Source organism: Melospiza melodia, chromosome 28 (assembly GCF_035770615.1).
Source record: "Melospiza melodia melodia isolate bMelMel2 chromosome 28, bMelMel2.pri, whole genome shotgun sequence".
Taxonomy (NCBI): domain Eukaryota; kingdom Metazoa; phylum Chordata; class Aves; order Passeriformes; family Passerellidae; genus Melospiza; species Melospiza melodia.
Window position 1 is genome coordinate 2055418 of NC_086221.1, and position 14076 is coordinate 2069493.

Here is a 14076-nt window from a genome sequence, read left to right on the forward strand (position 1 = left end):
AAAGTGAATAAATATGTTAGCAAGATAGTAGAAAATTTTAGTCTAGTAATGGAACTTGTTATAGAGCTAGTAAAAAGTAGAAGATAGAGCAATAAGTTTCTGTAGAGTTATATGATTAGATAAAAAAGACGCATTACGGCAAAATAGTATAAAAAATAGCAATGAATGATTATTTTATGAAGATGCTAGTGAGCTTTGTGGAAGTAGCTGATTGGATAAGAAATTTCTAAAAGACATTGTAACTAGAATTAAAACAGCTTCTGGTGTGATGGTGTTGGATGCAACAACCTTATGGTCTCACCTTCCATGAGACTGATTTTGCAATAAACCATATTTTAATCACCTCATCAGTTGACCCTGTGTACTCTGTAGAGCAAACAATTGTTGCCCACCATGTGAGGAAGAACATTTTGTCTCAGTTTGGGACTACCTCAGAGGACAATTAAAAGGCTGCTGAAAGGAAGCAGATTCTGTGGAATATGTACACCTGAGATGAGGTTGAGTCGAGCTCTAATTGGCTGCTGAGAGGCAGCAGAATAACTGTGCTTGCTGGATCAAGCCTGGCCTGAGCTCGACTTGGATCACCTGCAAAGAGAGCACAGGTGAGCTCTGGGGAACAGGTGTTTTGTGGAGAAAAGAAGAGAACTCCACAGCTTTGTAAAAGCTGTAAAGCTGGTATGTTTGTTTATCGCAGCGCTGGACACATGCGGAGATTTCTCTCCCTAAAAGTGCATGCGTGCTTCTGAGAACTTCAGATCTCCTTTTATCTCCCCTTCCAAATACATATGCATACAGTTTCACAATAGGTTCATACATATTCATTCTTATGGACTCCTCGTGACATTTATCGCCAGTTCCTCTTTATCAAAAAGAATTCCTGGGTCAGGGCGGCCTGCCCTTGCAATAATTTCTGTTTTTTTTCTCTGTCCCCCTCTGTCTCCTCACTATCTCTGTCCTCCTGCTGGAGGTCGGCCTCGCAACAGAGCAGAGGATCAAGCAGTTGAATTACCTAGGGTTGTGCTTGCTGACATTAAAGATGCTGCTCACAAGGCTATCCTGCAAGTTCAGCTGGCAGGGAGCCCTGAAGAGTCAACACACAAAGAAGGCAAGGAACCATTCACCACCTGAGCCATTCATTCTGAGCCATTCACCACCTTCATAGATCACTTAACACAGGCCATTGAAAGGCAATCTGATGACGATATTTAGTCCTTCCACATATGCTTGTATGCTTTGTAATCTTGCCTTTGCAAATGCTAATGAAGAATGTAAAAAGATTATTTGTGCCTTGGCTGATATACAGCCAGACCTGCCTCAGATGGTTGAAGCCTGTAGTAAAATAGGCGGTCCACAGCATATAGTTGCAAACCAAGCAGACACTTTAGGAAAGAGATTTGAAGAAGGCTTTGCACCACAGGCGGAAGTGATAGACCAGTAACTTATAAAAACCCTCACTGCTCTTAACACCTCAACAGAATACTTTTAAGGCAGTAATGCAAGCAGAGACTGTTAAAAAAGTATGTTTCTGATGTGCAAACCTGGACATGTAATAAAAAGCTGCTCAGAGCCCGCAGAAAGCACAAAACCACATACTCTTTGCCCTAAGTGCAGGAAAGGAAGATACTATGTAAGTCAATGCCACTCAAAGTTTGATGATTCTGGGAGGCCTTTGTTGGGAAACTCAAAAGTGAACGTGCAGCAGCACTGCGTGATGACACCACTAGTGGCAGCCCAACAACCCAAAAACTTCGTAAGGGTGAATCAAACTGGAAACTTTGGCCAGATACCATTTGCGAAATCATCAGTAATTTTGCAAGCAACCCCAAGTTGTTGCCCCCAGAGGCACAAAGTGAACTGGCAACTTCCAAATTCATACTTTTTACAAATGAGATTCATGTTGCAGTTCCCACAGGAGTTACTGGAAAATCACAGAAAAGACAAGATTTTTTAATTATGGGGAAAGACAGAAACTGCTTTCTAGGGTTTGTTGTTTATCCAACCATTGTTTCAGCTAACTGTAATGAAGAACTTACAGTCTTAACTCAAGCATATCAACCACCATCAGTAATTCCAGAAAAGATCCCAATAGTAACAGCTACTGCTTTACCAGCTAACCTGGCTGAGTGAGTTTGGTTAACAAAATGCCAGTCACCACCTGAAAGCTCTGACATGGAGACTGATGTCTTTTGGAAAAAGTGCATCGGCCGTGATCAACTACAGATGACCTGCTACTGATGCATAATAACCAGACAATTACAATTACAGGCTTGTAAGACACTGGCACAGATGTCCCAATTATATCTCACATGTTTTGGCTGAGAGATTGGAAGTTAATAACACTCACAGTGATTGGGGGAGCCAAAATAGGATTACAGAGTGAACATATGATTACTGTTACAGGGCCTGAAAGGAAAACAGCAGCCATGTGTCCTTTTGTCATACAAAAACCCATCAAAGTGTGGGGAAGAGACCTGCTGTCCCAGTGGGGAACAAAAATAGAAATGAGTTTTTGATGGGGGCCACGACAGCACTCACCACTCTAAAGCTGTCGTGGAAAACCAACGATCCTGTTTGGGTGGACCTGTGGCCCCTAGAAGATAAGAAACTTAGTCCTCTTAAAAAATTGGTCCATGAACAACTGCAAAAGGGCCACATCAAACCAAAAAACATCCCCTGGAATTCACCAGTATTTTTCATACACAAGAAAAACTCTGACTCTTGGAAATTGCTTCATGATCTTAGAAGAATTAATGTAATTATAGAAGACATGGGACCTCTACAACCGGGACTTCCTTCTCTTTAAATGATCTCATGAGATTGCTCTCTTGTTATCATCAATCTAAAAGATTGCTTTTTCAGTATTCCACTTCATCCAGAAGATGCTTCTCTTTTTGCCTTTTCAGTTCCAAGCATCAATAGACAAGAGCTTTTGCAAAGATATCACTGGGTAGTTCTCCCTCAAGGGATGAAGAATTCACCCACCATTTGCCAATGGTTTGTAGCACGAGCCTTGTCTCCAGCTTGACAGAAGCATCCTCAAGCAATGATTTGACATTATATGGATGATTTGCTTGTTGCAGCACCAACACAAAAGGAGATGGAAGAAGCTCATGACTGTGTAATCACAGAAGGTCAAAATGCTAGACTAGAAAATCTTACATGAAAGATAAAAGAATCCTCACCATCAAGGTATTTAGGATAGAAAATAAGAGGACAGTAAATTATGCCACAAAAATACAACTTCAGACCAGTGTTGCTACTTTGCAAGATTTACAGCAACTTTTAAGAGAAATCAATCAGATTAGACCTGTGTTAGGGATTACTAATGATGAACTTGTACCACTTCTTGATTTGTTGAGAGGAAACTGTAACATTAAATCTCCTAGAATTTTTACACCTTAAGGTCAAAAAGCCCTTTGAAAAGTTACTGAAGCTCTTCAACAAAGACAAGCGCACTGTTGCGTAATACCACAGCCCTTTTTTCTTGCAGTATTAGGAGAAAAAATGCAGTTGTATGGTCTCATATTTCAATGGGACACTTCTGAAAAAGATCCTTTGCTGATAATAGAGTGGATTTTCTTACCTTGCAGGTCCCTAAAAATTTTTTTACAACATTAAAAATGATGGCTCAGATCATAATCAGAGCCGGAGCAAGATTGCTAACTACAGCAGGCCAAGATTTTTTTGTGATTTACCATATTTGAAAAAGAAATATTTTGATTGGGCTTTACAACATTCAGAAGACTTACAAATTGCATTGCTAAATTATTCAGGTGTTTGTTTAATTTGATTACAGATTCTGTTTATGTTGCTACTGTGGTCAGAAGAGTAGAAGGACCAGTTTTAAAAATTGTTAATAATGATAACCTGTGTCATTATCTCACATGGCTTTACTAAATTTTACAAAAGAGAATTAACAAATATTTTTCCCATATTTGGGAAAAATATCTTTCCCATAAAAAACAAATATGTTTCCCATATTGAGGCACATTCTTTGCTTCCAGGATTTTTAGCAGAAAGAAATGCAAGAGCAGATAAATTAACAACAGCTGTTGCAAATACCTTACCCAATATTTTTGAACAAGCAAAACTGAGTCATGCCTTTTTTCATCAAAATGCACAAGCACTTATGTGAATGTTTCGTATTTCTAAAGATCAAGCAAAAGCAATTATAAATGCTTGCCTTGATCGTAAACTTGTGCAGCCTCTCATGTCCACAGGAACTGCCGACCCACGAAAGTTGCAAAGCTTGCAATTATGACAGATATCATCTTTTGGGAAATTTAAAAACATTCATGTGTGAGCGGACACTTTTTCAGGTGCAGTTTTTGCTTCCTTACACACAGGAGAAACTGCCAATTATGTTTGTCAACATTTTTTGCAAGCATTTTCTTCCTTAGGTGTACCTCAAGAAATAAAGCAAGACAATAGTTCTGCATATTGTCCTGGTTTAGGGCCAATTTGGTAGACAATCTCCAAAGGAGGGCCCCTCCAGAAAGCAAACCCACACGGCCCCTCCCCCCAACTGGTTCAGGAAGAATTCCTCAGAGAGCAGTGGAAAGAACCTGTTTATGTAACAGGCACAGCACCCCCCAGCACACAAAATGAACAATACCGGATGACACCCCTCTGAAAAAGGTGACAAAATCAGAAAGTCTCTTTTGGGGGTGGTTGCTCTGTTAGTTCCTCCAGCGCTGGGGCAGCTGCTGCAGGCCAAACGGTGCTTCCTCGGTGTTTCCAGGTCCCAGTCCAGAGCAGGTTTGAGATCGTCAAAGAAAAAGGAGAGGAGAAACAGTCCAGGAAGGAATTTGGACTGTTTGGCTAGAACTAGCTAATGAGCAGAAGCAAAAGCAAGCAGAAGTGAGAGCAGAGGGAGAAAGAGAGAGCAAAGCAGAAAGCCAAAAGCAAAAAGCAAAAGCAGCCCTATGTACTGCCCGTCTCTGTGTCCCTGTTAAGAGAAACCCAAACAAAACTTTCATTCTTCAGAGATAGTCTTAAAGGCACAGAACATATGAATGGGGATACAAGCATCATAACGTCACCCCAGAACACATAAACAGCTCAAAAATTGGCCACATTCTTAATGGATTGGTGTGTTTGCCACACTTTTGGTATTCCCTACTCTCCCATGGCTCAAGTGAAAGAGCACATCACACTTTGAAACATATCTTGGATAAACAAAAAGGGGAAGTAACACAGGCAACACCACAAATGCGATTGAATAAACCTTTATGTCTTTAATTTTTTAAACAGTTCTTTTGCAGAACCTGACCCACTAATTTTTCGGCATTTTCCTAATAACCCACAGGCAAAGTTGAAAGAAAATCCTTTAGTTTTAATTAGAAACAGGACAAATTGAGGGTCCATTTCCTTTAATAACCTGGGGCAAAGGGTATGCTTGTGTTTTGACAGGTAGAGGACCTAAGTGGATTCCAGCGAAGAATGTAAAGCCATATCATGTGCAAAAACATGCTGACAACCCCACAAACAGAGAAATAAGCAGGCAGACATGAGCGGAACAGAGACTACATCTAGCAATGCATACATGAGCAACAAGGAACCAGGGAATCCTGTCTCATCTATACTGACCAAAGGCCAGAAGAAAAAGAGGGGGGGAACAAAGAAACAGCTACAGGAAGTTAGTGGGAACATAGCCATTGTCCCACAGGGTGATATAAAAACACAGCTAGTAAGAAAACCATGAGGAAGGCCAAAAGGAAGCAAGAAAGTGACTGTTTTAACTGAGGGAATGCGGAGCTAAATCAAATGCTATGCTTATGTCTTTTTATTTTGTTTGCTTTTAGTAGCGCAATTTTTACCATTAAGCAACCCAAAACAAATGTTTGGGTGACTTTAGCTAATGCATGAGGCTTAGACACCATATGCTTACCCACTACAACCCCAGAAAATCCATTTTCAACTTGCTTAGTAAGGCTGCCCGTGGACATATGGCCAATACAAGAGAAAACTATTTGTGTTTTAAGAGGTAAAAGTGCTGGCAGCACATGGGATTGGGATCACAACTCTGTAGACACTTGGAATTATTGGGCAGGAGAAGGCAGGAGAACTTTCCCAAACATCCTTAGAGCATCAGGAGATTGATCTCCTTGGCACAGTAAAAATGGATTTTTGTATTAAGTTCAGCTGTACAGGGAAAAATCATGGCTGATGAAAGATTTTTCTTACTATCACCGAGTGTATAACCCAATTTCTTGGGGAAATTATACTTGTCCAGTACAAAGGTCTATTGACACACCTTTACAGTTGCTCCAAGGGATGTTTCTTATCTGTGGAGATAGAGCCTGGCCTGCCATTCCATCACACATCATAGGTGACCCACATAGCTTGGGGAGACTTACTTTGCTGACACCAAGTATGAAAATGATCACTGACAATAGATGCAGAGGTAAGAAGTTTGTTCATCAATATGAATCGGATTGTTAAGATTATTTTAAACCCTTGGAGTTTAGGAAAAAGGTTTTCAGCATCTGTACTTTTACCTCAACTTACCTCTGCAGCAGTGTTAAAGCAAATAGATCTAATAGGCTGTTGGCTAAGTAAACAAACCTGTAGGAATGTGCCTCCTGTTGACGGAGTGACCAAATTATTCTTTGTCTACTTAAAAAGGCAAAAAGCCCAGAAGTTTCTCTCCTCAATTTGTTAAAAAGACATCTCTTAGGACCTTTGGGAATTCACCTCATGTTGTAATCTAAAGTATTTCTAAAGTCCCATACTGTTGTATTCATATTTCTAAAGTCTCATACCTTCTTGGTGATACTTCTTGGCGGCAGTTCTTCACAGCTCTGACTTCTTGCTTGTTGTCAGCTCAACTCGAGTGGCCAAGCCCAGCCCCTTTTATCCCAGTTATCTTCACTAGCTGCAGCTGCAGCCTATCAAAAACAACCAGGGCTTATCAGGACAAGGCCTATATACAGATATTCAATATACAATACATATATTTTACTAAGACTCCTACTATATTTCCCCCTTTTTGTTTACTTACAGATATTCAATATACAATACAGATATTTTACTGACTCCTACTATAACCTCAAACTTGGTGCTGCCCAATTGGACAGAGGCCAAAAGGTCCTGCCTCGGTAATTCACTAGAAAAAGAAGAGAACAAAGGCAATAATCACTATTGTGGAGTGTTTTAGCAGGAGCAAGAACCTCTTGTCCCTGGCTCAGTTTTTCTCTGAAAGACCTTTGTTATTTTGCCTTTTATTAAAACTTTTTCTGTTTCCAACACTACCTCAGAAGCCACCCTGCTAATTTTATGCCATTCAAGGTAGCTGAGCTGTAGTATATGGTAGAGATAATTCATGCTATTAATGTATAAAATATTGTAAAATCCAAACCATGTCTTTCGACCATCCTGGCTGGGAGCAGTTGTCTTATTCATATACATCTAGTTCCTGGATGCGCGTTAAGATAAACATCGACGCTTTAACGTAAGAATAGAAGCTTCCAGATCTATAACCGTTGGCTTCCCCGGGTTGCCGGGCCCACTTGAAAACGATTATTGCCTTGCCAATTGCATCTGTCGAGATAACCAATGGCCCCACCCTGATACATGTGAATACATGGCTTCTCCGGACTGACAACATCGACACACCTGGACTGGACCTTTGTCCACCTCTGCACATGTAAAGCAACGGCGATGCATGTGAAGAGACACAAAGAACATTTGGTCATCTCTGCCTTGGGCAGAATAAACTGTATAAAATCTCGCTGTGTGAGGCAGCATTCGTGAACTGGGGAGACTCTGACCCTTGGGAGGTCAGATCCGTGTTCACCCAGTGCCGATCCCGGGCTCGACGCTGACCCTTGGCTGTGGTGACTTCAATGACCAAACTTCAGTCTCACAGAAAAATTAATAAATCTTTGCTAAATTTTCTTATAAGTTTGGCTCACAATTGATCATTCATAACATGAGCTATCTTGGTTGTGATATGTTCTCTGAGAGCTCTTAAGACCTGGCTCAAGGAGAAACCTATCACAAACCAATGCTACTTCTCTTGCATTAAATGATTTGTTAGCAGTTGTGAAAGGTGTAAGATACGCAACTCTGCAAAAGAGGGGAATAGATTTTCTCTTATTGGCACACGGTCATGGATGCAAAGATTTTGATGGAATGTGTTGTATGAATCTGTCTGATCATTCAGAATCCATCCATAAAAGCATACAGCAATTGAAAGAAGTTGTATCCTGTGGAGAAATGGCTACATGACAAAGGTCATGTAGACATTCGCTTGTTAGCCGACCAGGAGCTGGGAAAGTGCAAGAGAGCGTGTCCTTGGGCCTAGCTGGGTATGATAACAAGTAGACAGAGAGCCATGGGAAATAGAGAATGTAGGCCCAAAGGAATGAGAAAGAGTTGATGGTACAGTTAACCAATAGATCACTTGGCTTACAGAATATTCATAAGCTTATTATTTGCTGTATAAGTGTCTGATGCTCTCTTCAATAAACGGAACTTGCTGTTGAATCATATTGAGCCCCGAGTTTTCCCTGCACCCGACAAATGGCTCATCCCCGACAAAGGCCTCATTCTGCGACAAATGGCACCCGAACAGGGACCCTATGGACCCCTGTGAGCCACGGTCGGTGCAGTATTTGGGTGTCAGTCCCGACGCAGCCTGGGAGGCACAAAAAGCGGGCCCTGCCTCAGGCGACCCTATAGAGGAGTCCTGGAAAAAGGCGAAAGGGTGGGCTTCGGTGCCCTGGTGACCTCACAGGAGAGTCCAGCTGACTGAATGCTGTAGAAATCCTGGAAAGGCTGCAGCGCGCTGAATGAATGACAGGTTAAAAGGTAATACAGGGAAAAGCAGCATATAATCCTTTCTAAATGCTTTTTAGAAAAGCGGGAACTATAGACTGTTGACTTGGGAAGACAATTCCCGAGATTGCTGCATATAGACTTGCAAAAATGTGCGTTGTCGTGCTGGCGCTGCAAGTATACGTGCAATAAATCAGCGACCCTGCTGTGGCGGCGGCAGCAGCCGCGTCTCGGGGCGCCTGCGGGGCTGCGCCACTCCGAACTCGGCATGGGCGCTGCGCCATGGGGAGCAGCCGTGGTGAGTGGCTCGCCTGAGATGCTGCACTGCAGCGGCGGTAGCGGAGGCAGCTGTGGGGGCAGCGACCCGCGCCGCCTGAGATGCCGTGCTGCGAGTCCGGCGCATGCAGTGATTCAGCCTGCCGGCAAGTCTCACAAAACAAGGAGCCCAGTGCGGGGGGGTTCACCCGCTCTGACACAAGCGGCGCGGGACCAGAGCGGTTTTCCAGCGCGAGCACTTCTCCCTCTGCCCCGCGGCCAGCAAAAGCTTCAGTTTTAGACCTAACAGCTGTAATAAATGTGACTCTTGTCAACAAAAGAAAAGATCCCTACTGCAATTAAGAAACCAGTGATAATAAATAAGCGACACCAAGGAGCATTACTATGAAGACGTTCCTCACCTAAGTTAAAAAGTCTTTTTGTTCTTCCTGGCAGAGACTGTGAAAGAGAAATCAGCGTAGTGAATGCGTGGGTCAAATTTCGGCCGATTTGGCTTAGCATCCGTTATGCTGTCTTAAAATCACCTGTATTAACATAGTCTTTAAACATCAGAAGCCCAGATAACTCAGTTGGTGGAATATCAAACTCTGAAATTGTATTTTGAAAAATTTAAAAATGTTAAAGATATGTTAAAGCGATTGTATAAGTAGGATGTAATAAGTGTGCTTTTTGTATTCTTTGAGCTTTGTTAGGATGTGATAGATGTAAAAGCAAGCACTGAATTCAAAAGAATTTTTCCACAGCTATACCTTGAACAAACTCCTTATTTTTAGGTGCATTCGAGTGTAAAAATGCTGTAGCAAACACACGAAGAAAGTTGTTTTAGCTTAGTATTTTAGAGTCAGGCCTGTAAGTAAGTTATAGTAAATGCTATATTCTATTTCTATAGTAAGTTCCATCCGTTGCTAAGTAGTTTAAGTTAAATTATCTATTAAGTGCCATTAAATGTTAAATACTGTTAAGGTTAAGTGCCATTAAATGTTAAATACTGTTAAGGTTAAGTTTTGTTAAGTTTATGTCCTGTTAGGTTTAAGTGCTGTTCAGTTTAATTTCTGTTAAGTTTAAGTGTTATTAAGTTTAAGTGAAGTTACATTCTGTTAAGTTTAAATTATATTAGGTTTAAGTTATGTAGAATTTAAAGTCGGTTGAATTCTGTTAAGGTTAAGTTCTGTTAAATTTAATGATTTTACATGTAACTTCTGTTGATTTGAAAATCTGTTAAGTTCTGTTAAGGTTAAGTTTTGTTAAGGTTAAAGTCTGTTAAACTTAAGTTCTGCTAAGTTAAAGTTCTGTTAAGTTTAATTTCTGTTAAGTTTAAGTAAAAATAAGTTTAAGTGATGTTAAGTTCTGTTATGGTTAAATATTTAAAGTTTAAGTATTTTAAGTCTAAGTGCTATTAAGTTTAAGTGATGTTAGATAGATTTATGCTTTTATGCTAGGTGTTTATTTTATGACTTGTGTGCAAGGTGTTGTTGTGAACATCAGAGAAACTTTAGTTAAAAGAGACAATCAGAAGCATTTGTGAGTAAAGCCATTCCTGTTTGAAGTGTATCTGCTGTTTGAGAATGGAAAGCAAACTTACCAGACAATCGACGCAGATGAAACCTGTGCACATGTTGCTCCTTTAGCTTATTTTTGTAGGTTGTATTAGCACACCTGAGTTTTATTTGATCCTTGTAGCAGCATAGAATCCTTCTTGTATCTGTCGTATGGCATATCCTATAAATAGTGATAGCCTTTTCAGTTTGTCTCCCTGGCTCAGATCCCTTATAAGAGAGAAACCTTGCTAGTTGAGAATACTGTTTGTAATGTAATAGTTGTTAGAATTGCCTATTCTTGTATTGCAAAGAGTATGACACAGTTAGCCCATCAAACCTTGCTTGTGCAACAAGAAAACAGGGGAATTGTAGAGAAATGGCTACATGACAGAGGTCACGTAGACATTCGCTTGTTAGCCGACCAGGAGCTGGGAAAGTACTGAACACAGTTAGTTTGAGTTTTGCACCTGCAAGACAGTGTGTCCTTGGGCCTAGCTGGGTATGATAACAAGTGGACAGAGAGCCATGGGAAATAGAGAATGTAGGCCCAAAGGAATGAGAAAGAGTTGATGGTACAGTTAACCAATAGATTGCTTGGCTTACAGAATATTCATAAGCTTATTATTTGTTGTATAAGTGTCTGATGCTCTCTTCAATAAACGGAACTTGCTGTTGAATCATATTGAGCCCCGAGTTTTCCCTGCACCCGACAAATGGCTCATCCCTGACAAAGGCCTCATTCTGCGGCAGTATCCAAAATTAGGGTTGATTATAAAACTTGGTTAGATGTTTTGAGAGATGGAGTTTGGCACCTTGCCTGAAATAACTTCTAAAAATAGGCAGGTATATATTAATTGACATAGTAATTGTGCTAATAATGGTGCCTTGCTTGCTTCAATGTGTGCGGCAGATGTTCGATAAAGCTATTAAGGGTGTATTTGTGGTTTGACAGAAAGGGGGAGATGTGGAAAATGCAAGCACAGAGAGCTCCCAAAGCCTTGAACATACAAGCTTGGAGATAGATGGATACAGTGTTAAACCTAAGACCCTGGAGAAGGTTTGAAGATTTAGAACACAAAATTGAAACAGACACAGAGTAAGAATAAACATTTGTAGTTTAGCAGAAAAATGTTTTATGCAAGGAGAAATATGCCTCATGTAAACACATAAATATGTTATGCAAGATAGTAAAAAATTTTAAAGTCTAGTAATGGAACTTGTTATAGAGTTAGTAAAAAGTAGAAGATAGAGCAATAAGTTTCTGTAGAGTTATATGATTGGATAAAAATATACACATTGCAGCAAAATCATATAAAACAGCAATGAATGATTGTTTTATGAAGATGCTAGTGAGCTTTGTGGAAATAGCTGATTGGATAAGAAATTTATAAAAGATGTCGTAACTAGAGTTAAAAGAGTTTCTGGTGTGATGGTGTGAACAGAAAACGGTTCAAAACCAAACTGGAACAACAAAAGTACATGTCAAAAGAACTGTAAACCTTAACAGAACTTCTTCCTACCATACTTAATAACTCCTTATTTGCATGGGCCAATTACTACACCTTATTCATAACATCACTGAGCTTCATTGCTTCCCAGGCATTGGGAACCTCACTGAGTCCTCTCTTTGCTCCAGAGATGGGCCTGACTCACTTTTCTGGGAGCAGGGACAGGACATGGGTTAAAATCCCAGCAGAGAACCTGCAGAGCAAGAGGCCAAGCACCTGACTTGCTCCTACTGCAATCTGCTGCCAGCCCTCTTCTTTGGGTCTGTGGAAACACCAAGAATTGTCCTCCTTAGCCCAGTCCTCTTGCGCTCTTCACCCTGCACATCACATCACTGACATCCTGCTCTTCCACATCCATCCTCCCAGATCCCTGGGAATCCTTTGAGCTCTTCCTCACCTACTGTGAGCTGGTTCTTGTCACTGGCTATCTCTTGGAGTCACAACAGAGCCAAGACACCATCCAGGTTAGCCTAAATGGTCCAACTGGAACCTAACAGACTGCTCTGGAGAGCCAGAGTTGTAAGACTTGAGCTTAATGACTTAGCCCTTGAGATTACATGGAAAACTAAGCCTTTCCTGGGAAAGGATTCCCACCAGCTGTTTCTGACCTGTCTGCTGCTCAGCTCCTGCTCTTGGTTGTGAAAATAGAAACTGAACTACTTGGTGCTATTCCCATGTCTCTGAAAGTTGGAAACTGGAAGCTGAAGCAGTGGTTCCAGTTTTCCTTTTGTCATGGTTTGACACTGGCCAAACACCAGGCACGAAAGTCATTTGCTTACCCTCTCCTGCTACTGTTGGGCAGAGGAGAGGGAAAAAAATGAAGGGCTCATGAATTGAGATAAGGACAGGGAGAGAAAAACACTAAGGGCAAAACAGGTTTAAAGTAAATTTATTATCAACAAAGTCAGAAGAGGAGAATGAGAAGGAAAAGAAGCCTTTAAACCACATTTTTCCTCCTCCAGCCCTCTCTCGTTCCTACTGACAGTGTGGGGAGACAGGGTGTGGGAGTTTTAGTCAGTTTGTCACTTGAGATCTTGTGTTCGCTCAGGGAGTAGTTTTTTCTCTGCTGCGCTGTGTGGTCCCTCCCACAGGCAAACAGTCTTCCCAAAACTGCTGTGGTGTGGGCCACTCATCCATGGGAATGTAATCTTTTAATGATAGGCTGCTCTAGTTTGGAAGCAAAGGCCTTCTCTCTCTATTCGAGTCTCCCACTGGATTTCAGCTTTCTCTGCTGCAGCTAGACCCCTTTTCTCATGGACTGTGAGCGAACTTCTGCATCCCCTGTGGACTTCACGCATTACAAGGGGACAGTTTGTTTCACCATGGTCCTCACCATAGCTTGCAGGGGAACCTTGGCTCTGACACTTGCAGCACCTCCTTCCCCACCGAACTTGGTGCTGCCGTGTGGTTTTCTCTCACATGTTCTCACTTCCTCCTCTTCTCTGACTAGAAAAAAAAAAACCCTGCTACTTGTAGGTACTCTTGCCAAGGAGTCCCTATAATTCTTGCAAGATCCGGCAGCGCAGAGAAGCTGGTCTCATTTAGGTTCCACATCAAGGAATTGCTTGCCCTGTTTCCCTTGGTGGCCAGTTGGCCTGGCTGTCATTGTGTGGGCAGCGGCCACCACAGCATTGGCACCATTTAACACCTCTCCTCATGCAGGGCATCAGGAAGGGGAAGACACTGCCCCTGCACTTCTGTCTGCACTGGTTGGCTAGGGGTGCCCAGGCAGGCAAGGCTCACCACAGGCCACACCAGCAAGGCAGTGCCTCCCCACCATTGGAGAAAAAACAGCACATAGGGGCAGTTTGATTTTCTTCTTAAATGCCATCACAGAGGCATTAGCAACCTCTCTAACTGGGCCCTTGATGCCCATCTTCAGAGCCATCAGAGGCTGGCTCTGTCAGAAACGGTGGAAGCTTCTAGCAGCTTCTCACAGAAGCTACTCCTGTGGCCCTCTCCCACTACCAGAA